This window comes from Euprymna scolopes, chromosome 34, assembly GCF_053919585.1.
Source record: "Euprymna scolopes isolate OS-2025 chromosome 34, ASM5391958v1, whole genome shotgun sequence".
NCBI classification, from domain to species: Eukaryota; Metazoa; Mollusca; class Cephalopoda; order Sepiida; family Sepiolidae; genus Euprymna; species Euprymna scolopes.
In genome coordinates, this window is record NC_136515.1 from 63,410,106 (window position 1) to 63,421,583 (window position 11,478).

The 11,478-nt window shown below is 36.6% G+C and overlaps 1 pseudogene; it reads right to left on the reverse strand.

The window, feature by feature from the left end:
• Positions 1 to 9,071: 9,071 nt before the first annotated feature.
• Positions 9,072 to 9,188, reverse strand: LOC145259444 (5S ribosomal RNA; annotated as a pseudogene).
• Positions 9,189 to 11,478: the final 2,290 nt, after the last annotated feature.

The following is an 11,478-nucleotide window of genomic DNA, read 5'->3' on the forward strand; positions in this document are numbered from 1 at the left end:
CCAAAAAAAAAAAAAAAAGAAAGAAAAGTTTATATGCTTCAAGTTCTTTATATCTTTAAATATTTATTGAGGGTTTTTGCTTTGTTTATAAACCATTTTTGGGATTATTTAACGCCGAATTCAATAATTTTAGGAAAAAGTATTAGGGGATATGCGTTTAGGAAGTAAAAAGAATGTATTAGGCAAGTGAAAGTATTGGTGAAAATTAGTGATGGGACAATTCAATATTTTTTCCGTGTCTGTTACAATTAGCGACTTCGATTCGATTCATTTAAAATACCTTACTAGTAGTAGCACTTTTTTTAATTATATTCTTTTCAGATTTTTATATTAAGAAAAAACAAAGTGTTTTATATGCATATATTTTTTTAAATGCAACACAACCAATTTGCGAGTGATCTATGTATTTGAAAATTTTACTGGCAGTTTAAAATCAATAAATATTTATCATTTTATCTTGAATACCAGCAACGCAACATTAAGTTTTAAATACAATAAAACTTAAAAAAAACAAGCAATTAAAGAATCGTTTTTGGTATCGGAAAATATGAATTATTTTTCTAATTCTGATTCTGATACACTAAAATGTTCAAAATATTGTTATTCCTGATTCTGATTAATAATCCCAGCACTAATGAATATTGATGATACACAAGTTAAGTAAATTATAATGATCTATCCCATGTAGATCTCAGCCATGGAGAAAAGAATACAATATAGAACATGCTTCACAAGTTGGTGATAAATAAAGTCACTTGGAAATTAAAAAAAATACATGCAATGTAATGAAACCTCTTTTGTAGTTTTTTGTTATTAGCTGCTAGAGCTTAATTTTGAAGGATGCAGTCAAACAGTACCGATTCAGGAGAGGTGTGATTGTGAATTGCAAAACCTTTGCCTACAATTACATACACAGCTACCCTTGCAGGGAGTATTATCTCTTGATTTGGTTTGGTTTGATTGGTTTGTTTTATGGCATATCAACCCTTTTCGGGTTATTTAATATCGAATCCAGTTATTTAGGAAACCGTATTCATGTTGCATCCAGTTATTTTCTCAAGGGTTTTTATCCTTCAAGCTCTTTGTATCTTCAATCGCTAGTTTGTATTGTTTGGTTTGGTTGATTTATAGTGGATTTTATCATTTTTGTTCCATGCCCTGTAGAATATGAATGTATTTTGCAATAGGAGACAGAAAAAGGGTTACAGTATTAATGTTTGCTAAATTTTAAGTTAGGAAACTAGTCAGGAAGTGGAGGAGTTAGAAATGAGAAATAAGAAGAAAGAAAAAGGGGGTGTTGTTTTTTGGTGTTGGTTTTGCAGGACATAATAAAGTTTGCAAAAGGACATAGATAAACAAAAAGCCACAATATTTGGTTCATTTCGTCTCAGGAAGCCAATATCTTAAGACAGCCTGATCTGGTAGCATCGGATTGTCTCTTGAGACGGAGCGGAGGCATCGATGTAATGTTAAATAGGTAATATGGCTGTACATCTAGAAGCAAAATACATATATACATACATATATAATTGTCTTCAAAAGGCGCCGTGGTGCAGTGGATAAATTACTTGGTAAAATTCATATATGTCGCTACACATTCATGAGTATGTCTTGGTCAGCTAGTTACAATTAACTAGAAAGCCGTTCATGGGATATGGCTTATACAAAAGCAAAGTCTGTAATGAAAATTTCACGGAAATTACCTGCACAGAATAATCAGAAGGTCACATAATGTCAAAAATCTTCCTCACCAATTGAAATCTCTAAAGAAGAAAACTCCAAGTACCTAACTAAGCCTGTCCTTGTGTCATACTTTATCATTTGCAAGAGACAAGTTAAATACATGTGGGTCCTGGCTGTGAAGAAGAAAACGATTCAATATAAGATGTGATTCACAAGTGAAAAATAAATAAAGCCACTAAAACTCCTCGGTCTAACATTCACAGGAAACGTGAGTTGGAACAAGTACATTCAGAGCATTGCCAAGGCCGCTGTGAAGAAAGTGGGTCTCTACCGTGCTAGAAAGCTATTTATGCCTGAAAGGCCACCATAGCTAGGAAGCTACTTACTTACCTCTATAAGGTTAGCATTCGCCGATGTATGGACTATTGTTGTCACATTTGGGCTGGTACATCTGCTACTAGTCTCTACCTTATAGACAGGGCTCAAAAGAAAATCGCCAACCTGATACGTCCTGAACTGTCATCTAAGCTTAAACCTCTGTCCTATCGACGAAATGTTGTATCTTTCTGCCTGTTTTACAAGTATTTTAATGGTGAATGTCTCGACGAACTACAAGCACTTGTACCCCTAGACATAAATACCTGAGACAAACTCGACAAGTAGATAAATCCCACTCCTACACAGTAGTGATCCCTAGATGTGCCTTCTATTAAAAGTTTCTTCCCCAGAACTGCTAGACTTTGGAAGTCCTTTTTGGAATTCTGCTTTCCCAACTGTACTGACATGCAGAAGTTCAGTATAATGTGAAGAGACATCTTCCTGCTTATCTCCCTACATCGTACTCCTACAACTTATGTCCCCGATAGTAGCCCCCTCCATCAAAGTGGCAGTGTGCCATGTTGTTTGGGGTGAAAATGTAATGTAAAGAAAACATTTTTTTTTTAATACAATGCAATGTAAAAGATACTTTTTCGTCATTTTTTTTTTGCTCTTAGCTGCTAGAGCATAATTTCCAATGGCGCGCTCAATTAAACTTGTCCTTTCGCCATACTTTGTCATTTGCAAGAAGCAAGTGTAATGCAATCAGATGATGAGCGTTAACGATGAATATGCATGACACAAGTTGAGCAAATTTTAATTTTCCGGCTAAAAAAATTTCTCGAAATGAAATTATCGAATAAATTGATTACCAAATAAAAGCGTTGTTTGAAAACACAACTGAATATTTACTCTTGTTATTTCCATTGGGAAAAAGAAAATGGAAAGAAAAGACAATGGAACGATTTTATCATGGCTACAAATAGGAATAGAGAAAAGCAGGAAATATGTTTTGAATTTAAAAGAAAAATATTTAAGCTGAATGAATTAAATTATCGATAAAGTTGGAATTGGGAGTGGTGAAGTGGATAATGTTATGCAGTGTTCGAATTCTGTTGTTTCCATGACACCAGGGTGTTATCATCTCGTTTGCTTGTTTGCGCATTGGATGTTTTTTTTTTATTGTGGAAAGAGAATGAATAAGACGAACAGTATTCGAAAAAGAACACTAGTAGAAGAATCAAATAGTGGGAGAAAAGGTATGACGTATATAATGGCCAAATAAGACAAGAAGCGTTGAAAGGAGGGAGCAAGATAAATAATTGAATTACCTACGTAAAGAAGATATGGGTATAAGATTATAAAAAGAACCAGAATTGACAATGGATAACGTTATACAGTGTTCGAGACCTGTTGTTTCCATAACACGACATTATGATCACCTTCCTTGTTTCTTTGCATATTTACTACTTTCAGATTTTCAAGAAGTGCGAATAAGATTAAAAGGAATGGTGAGAGGAGAGGTTGACACAAATAATTAAATGACCTAAATAAAAAAGAAAAAAAAGGGTGTAAAATCTAATAGTAGTTACAAATCAAAATATTGCAGACCACCAAAAATATTATTTGAAGCTTAACGGTGAACGGATCAACGAAGTGTCCGATTTAGAACATTGGATTTTTTTTTAAATAATGATAAAAAGAATAAGACACAATGGAGGGAAGAGGAGACCAGAGGAAAGAACAAGTTGTATAAGGAAAAGTATTACGTATATAATAGTTAAATGAGACGATAAATATTAAGAGGATGGAAGGAAGGATGTAAAATAAATTTAACAAAAAAAAAAAAACTAAAAGAAGAAGTAAAATGTACACTCCTAATCAAAAAAATATAAGACCACTTGAAAATCTTTAACAAAAGAAACCTTTTTCTAAGGATAGATTTTAAACTTCCCCCACTTAAGGCTACCAATCCATTCGTCCAGCGAGGCCGTAGAAAAGATTGAACTCACTACACGAGTTTGTAGTATAAGTCAAATCTTGTCGGTAGCTGAATGTTATTGAATACTTGATGTTTCACCAAGGCTATCAAGGGTATTGTTTTTTCGTGATCACTAGATGGGGTGCCTACCATGATTAAGAGAGTCCCGTCTACCATTGAGAAAAGGATAGGCTGCGCCAGTTCCTCAAACTGGTATTTTACCTCGCGGTACATACAGCGCATTGTCTTCCCAAATGGTCACCCATCTGGTACTGGCCAGGCTCAAAGTTGCTTAACTTCGGTGATCTGGCGAGAACCAGTGTGTCAACGTGAGTGTGTCGTATAAGGTTACCAATATGGCAATATAAAAGATTATAGGGAATAAAGCTACATTTCAAACATTTAATTCAGATTTTTACATATTTTCTTTTATAAAACGAGGCATTTATTGTATAAAATCAGTAATTTGTTGATTCTTATGAATTTTGCGTCATCTATATAATACTAAAACTCTAATAAACTTACTCGTATGTTTGCACATTGAGTTCTTTAGATGGTTATAAGAAGAGGTAATAAGACAAGCAGTGACAGACATAGGAGACTAGAGAAAGGGGCAAGTTGTGGGCGACAGGGATTGACGTAAATAATTGGCAAATGAGGCGAGAAGTAGTGGGAGGAGAGAATGGTGTAAATAATTGCATTGTCTAAATGAAGAATAAAATCATCATGTTTCCATCACAACAATTCGTGTGATCGTTTCTGTGAGTACTTATTCATCAGGGAAGTTATTAATCTTCCACTCATAAAGGGATGACGTGATAAAAGGATCGGAGGAACAGAATTTCAAAAGCCAGCACCCTAGAAAAAAAGACTTTAGCATGCGGAAAATGCCGGCAGCTCGGTCGACATTCTTTGGAAGGAGTGCCTCAGGCAAGTAGTAATTAACTAATCTGTGTTCATAGTCAGAGAGTCGCCAACCTGATAGGTCCTGAACTGTCATCTAAGCTTCAATCTCTGTCCCATCAACGAAATGTTGTATTCCTCTGCCTGTTCTACAAGTATTTTAATTGTGAATGCCTCGACGAATTACGAGGACTTGTACCTCTCGGCGTAAATACCCCAGACAAACCCGACAAGCAGCAAAATCTCACCTCTACACAGTAGTGATCCCTAGATGTGCCTTCTACTCTAATAGTTTCTTCCACAGAACTGCTAGATTTTGGAACTCCCTTCCGGGATTCATACTTTCCCAACTGGAATCGCACAGAATCCGAGACATACTTCAAACAACAGGGAACAAGACAACAAGTGTATGGTCTAGACTTTCTTGGTTTTGGTCTAAAGAAAAAGGAAATCTCGGAGGATAGAGGGAAACCAATGGTAACCAAATAGAAACAAGCAAATAAAAATTGTTTACCGAATTGTGTGTTGGATAGGGTAATTTCTACCGTACTAAAACTTTGATTATCTAACTTGTTTCATTTGATATATAATTTTTAGATGGCGGGATAAAATAACAAACAAGACAATCGGTTTCGGGAAGAGGAGAATAAAGGAAGTGGTAAGTCGTGAAAAGCGAATACTGGGCAAATGAGACGAGCATTGGTGGGATGACATAAATAAATACATGACCTAAATAAAGAAGAAAACAAAAAAAATATAGAAAAAAGGATGAGTTAACAGTTGTGAAGTTAATAATGACTCGATTGATGTTGTCCCTGCACCACCATTTTCATTAAAATGCTGGCAACCTTTCCGGAATCTCATCTGTGAATACATCATTTGTCAGGAAAACGAATGCAAACCAAACAGAATCAAACAAGTAAAATAATTTTTAAAAAATGTTAAAAAAGTAATTTGTTGTCTCTTACGAATTGTGTTTTATGAACATCTTTATAATATTAATAACCTTCTAATATTGGTTGTTTGATACTTTATGTATTACAGATTCTCCGTCCTACACAAGGTCCGAAAAAGAGTATCCAATATTCTAGGTCCTGCACAATTAACCGTCCTCCAGCCTCAATTCCATTGCCAAAATGTTGCACCCTGTGCCTTATTCACAACTACTTTAATAGTATGTGCTCTGCTGAGATCATTGCACTTGTGCCCACTCGATGTTCCTGACTAAACCGTCTAACAGCAAAATCCCACCCCTTTCATTATAGAGGTTGATAGACAAGAAAGCTTTCTATTCGAATAGAGAATGGGTTGGCTGTGTAGTCGGCGACTCTCAATCTCATTGTCTTTCTGAATCTGTCGTTGGGTTTCGTGTTGGGTCTCTCCTGTCTTTATGGTACCAATAATATTTATATGGTTGACATTCCACATATACTAATTTGGCATATCCTACCACAGTACTATATTCGTGGAGCACATGTATTAGATCCATTGCTCTTTCCGCTTCTCATAATGTAGGTTCTCTCTATCGTTCTAAACAATTCCGCACATTAGAGGCTATTCTTTATCTCTACAAATCTACTATTAGACCATGTATGGATTACATATTTGAGCTAATGAATGTTTGTCCTATTTAAGAGTTTTGGATACAGTGTATCGCTTTCTATAGCCTATTCCTTCACACAGACATTCATGTTCTTGACTCGCCTCCCAAATCGTGAACACAGGCTAACTTCACTTTTAGACTTATTTCTTACCACAGTACCCGAGGATTGTATAACTAATGCTCACAGTTCACTTGGAAACGCAGACCACCTTGTGGTATCGGTAGACATTACACTTAAATCCCAACATCAAGGTCAAGAGGCATTGCTCAAAACGACTAGGTACTACGAAAGGGCTGACAGTCCGTGGGAAGAACTTATTAGTGTAGGAAGCTTTCTGGCAATTAGGTACCTCAAGAGTGAAGGGGAGAAATTTTGCTATTGTCAGCTTAGTCGGAAATATGTACGTAGACAGGGCAAAAGTGCTATGAGTTCATCAGAGCACATATCATTAAATACTTGTAAAACAAGCACATAGGTGCAACATTGCAGCAGTGGGATAGAAGTTGCAGTTTGGGCAATAATGTTGGACCTATTAGATCTGACCTTGTTAAACTGTAAGAGATGCACCAGACCAGATGCGGAAACAATACTCCATGCATGGGCGAATTGTGGCTTTGAAGAGATATAAGATACTTTCAGTTTTCTAGCATGGTAGATGGAGTCCAGCTTTTTTGCAGCAGCTTTGGAAATGCCCTCTATGAATTTGTTTCAATTCATATTGGTTGTGAATGTTTGCTTAGATCGGCGGAAGCGTTGTAAGCATAGCATTCAAATGAGAACACTAGTTCGAATAATCCAAATAACAAAAACTATTTATTCTCATCTAAAAAATTCCTGAAAAATTCTGAAACGCTGGTGAATTTGTGTCGATTTTGTTAAAATAGATATCCAGGAAATTGGACAACCGACGAATAAAGTCTATAAAACACTGTGTGGTTATGATTTAAAAAAAAATAATGATTCAGAGAAGTAAGAGAGGGACAGACAGAGAATCAAAGAGAGAGAGAGTGGGTGTTAAAGAGAGATAGATAAAGAAAGAAAGAAAAAAGAGAGCAAGAGAAAGATACTGATAGAGAGAGAGAGAGAGAGAGAGAGAAAAAGAAAAACAGAAAAAAACAGTGAGTTTGTAATACGATAGATAGATAGAGAAAAAGGAAAGAGAGAGTGAGATAAAGAAAGAAAGGGATAATGTGAGAAGGAGGGAGAGAGTGAGAGAAGAAAAGAGAGAGTTGGAGAGAGAAAGGAATTTCCTAATTCAGTTGCACTATTCTATTTTGAAGACTTTAAAATATACAAAAATGTTACAGACAAACAATAATAAAACACACATAGATTTATATATATATATATATATATATATATATATATATATATATGTATATGCGTGTGTGTGTGTGCGTGTGTATATTTCATCCTAGTTTCTATTTTATCGCCTTCTATTTTATTTTAAGTGCAAATAAAAAATTAATGATTTTTCCAACTTTCTTGAAATGTTATTTCGGTTTTCGGAATTAAAATTCTTTATTTTTTCATGTAAATTGTGCGAATGAGACAAAACAGGAAGTGAGAGGTTGCTGAAAAAAATAAGATGAAGATTGAAAGTAGATGATTTCATCGGAGCAGAGAGGGATAGATGGAGGTAATAAAAATGAGAAGAGAAGAAGTGAAAGAGAGAGATAGAAAGAAAATGAGCGATATGGTGAAAGCAGTAGAAACAACAGCAAAAAAGAGAAATGGTGAGAGAGAGAAAGATAGATGGGAGATAAGGAAAGAAAACGAAAGGGAAGGAAAGGGAGAAAAATAGATATAAATAAAGAGAAAGGCCAATTTTTAACACAGAAAAATAAATAGGAAAGAGAGAGTAAGTGAAATATACCCTTCTCTCACTGGTCCGACTGCTCCCCCACTAGGGCCCGCTAGACTGCTTTCTTTGGTCATACGTCGAGAACATCACTAACATGACCTCTCACAACACCAAAATCAGCCTGACCGCTGTCGTCTGTCGAGTATTTGCCGAGCTCCTGAAAAGGCATGCTCCCAGTTCTGGACCCATATTGGGGCGATGATTGAGGCTCAAGGCAGCTGTATTGAATAAATGTCAGCTCTACTACATAATCAAGTTACCTGAATTTATTTTTTCAATAAAAGTTTTAATATGAATCTGTAGCGTTATTTTCGTTGGGATGACAAATTTATCGTTCCATACTGTAAATAGAATAAAAATTGAAAGCGAGAGAGAAAGAGAGTGACAGAAGGGGGGGAAGAAAGAGAGAGAGAAATAGAGAGATAGAAAGACAGAGAGAGATAGTAATATGTTAAAGAGGGAATTAGGAGCGAGAGAGAGTGTGACTGAAATTTTTAAAACATGAGACGAATAGAAAGATGCCAAAAATGTGAGTACGCCGTGCAAGCCAGCAGTAATTATTCTAGGCATATTGAACTGGTTTCCTCTGAAAGAGTAAGTTTCAAGAGAATATTAAATACATAAGCGATCGCCAGCCGCATATAAATCCCGGTCAGGGAATATGATGATAATGATGTTATATTTTTGTAGTTCTTGCTGGGACGGGTTGACGTTCTCTTACATACAGCACCTGCTATTCCGAGGTCGTCACCTATCTGGTACTGATCAGGCTCACCGTTGCTTAACTCCGGTGATCTAATGAGAACCGGTGAGTCAACGTGATTATGCCGTATATAGAGAGCGAGGGTGAAAAGAGAACAGGCGACTTGAACGAAGTGATATAAACTAGGGCAGAAAATGAGTAAAACAGAAAATAGTTGATGGGAGAAAGAAGAAGAATCGTGGAACTAGAACGAGGTGGATAGAGATGGAAATAGACAGAGGAGAGAGAGAGAGAGTAAGAGAGAGTCTGAAAGAAAGAGAAATAGAAAAAAATGTGTGGAAGAGAAAGGCAGAGAGACGAAAACGAGAAATAGCGAGAAAGAGTGATCAAAATTTAATTAAAGCCAGACAGAGAGAGATAGGGTCACATAAGAAAAGGGGTAGGAAGAGAGGAAGAAAGAGGTTTTGTGTGTGTAAGAGATAATTAGAGAGAGATAGAAAGTGAGAGAGAGAGAGAGAGGGAGAGAGAAAGAGATAGGGTCACATAAGAAAAGGGGAAAGAGAGGAAGAAAGAGGTTTTGTGGGTGTAAGAGATAATTAGAGAGAGATAGAGAGTTAGAGAGAGTGTGTGTCAAGAAGAAAGAAACACAGATTGGTGATGAGAAAGGAATTGAGAAAAAGTATTAGAAAAAGAGGGAAGGTGAAAGAATGAACTGTAAAGTGTAGCAGAAAATGGAGGAAAAAGAAAAAAAATGACCATGAGCTATATAGAGAATGATTAAACTAAAATGAGGCAGAGAGAGAGAGTATATATTTTTCATTATATTTTCGCTCCAAGCAAGGCACAGTGCCACTTTGATGTAAGGGGTTACTATCAGGGGCATAAGTTGCAGTGATACTATGTAGGGAGTTTAGCAGCAAAATGTCTGTTCACATCCCACTTGAACTTCTGCATGTCAGTACAGTGGGGGAAGCATGGACCCGGAAGGGAATTCCAAAGTCTAGCAGTTCTGGGGAAGAAACTATTAGAGACGAAGGCTTTCTTACATCTAGGGGTCTCTACTGTGTAGGGGTGGGACTTTGCTGCCTGTCGGGTTTGTCGAAGTATTCACGTTACAAGTGTTACTAGTTCGTCGGAGCATCCATCATTATGTGTGTGTGTGTGTGTGTTTGTGCGTGTGGTGAAAAAGGGTCATAGGGAAGAAGAGAGAATAGAGAGGAAGTGAAAAGAGATTGAAAGAAAGAGGAATAGAAATGAAACAGAGAATGAGAGAGAGAAAGAGAGAGAGGGACGGAAACAGAAATAAAAGTGCTCTGTGGTATCAAAGAAGGAAAGAGAGAGAGAAATAAAGAAAGAAAAAAGGAAGAGAGACGTAAAAGAAGGAAAGTGAGAAAGAGAGAGAGAGAGAGAGAGAGACAACGTGTGAAAGTTACAGATATAATGAGAATTAAAGAGAGGAGGGAGGCAAAAATAAAAATAGCTCGTGTGGACGCGTGTGAATGAGAGATAGATCGAGAAAAAGAAAAGAAGAGAGAGAACGTGAGAAAAGAGAGAGAGAGGGGCAATGTTTGAAAGTAAAAGAGATATAATGAGAAATGAAAAAGGCATAAAGATAGCTTGTGTGGACGTGTGTGAAAGAGAGAGAGAGAGGGGGGAGACTTGAGGAGAGAAAAAAAACAACAAAGCGAAAGAGAGTGAAAGAGGAGAGAACGTGTTGAAAGGGTGAGATAAAGTGCTGAGTAATTGGCTTCATTAAAATGTCTCTTGTCGTCGGATGTTAAATTTGATGTACCTGACTGTCGTGCAAATATTTACAAAACAATTATCATTGTCGCGGAAGAAATCACAGAAGACAGGAACAAAAAAAAACAAAACAACAACAACAAAACAATCGGGGCCAAAAACGCAATAGAGACCCAAGTAAAACGGAGCGAAAGCATGAATAATCAAATCTTTGAATGAATAAAAACAAGTGAATTGGAAAATGGTGCCATCCAATGATGCAGAAGAAATCTACTTCAAGAGAATGCCAGTCTACATAAAGAAAGGAACAAAAATTGACGTCGACACAAAAATAGAAAGTTAAAAATTTAATTTTGATAGAAAATTTCTAGACTTCAGACGCTAACTGCTCTAATAATGTTACACAGTGTTAATGACAAAGTTTAGAGGCCGGGGGGTTCAGAGGAGAAGGGGAAGGTGCAGTTATGCAGACCTCGTGATTACCAGGTGAGAACCTATGCTCGCACTTAGCTGTCGAGACTCGAGCGAGAGAAGACGTGTTTTCTGTGTGCTTCCCGCAAAAGAAGGACAGCACGCATCGTGTGACTATCTTCTCCAACTCTTTCCTCCACCTTTTCTCCGCCCTCCACCGTCTATCAATCTTTCTTCTATCTTTCTTTCTCTCTCAGGACAGAGCTTG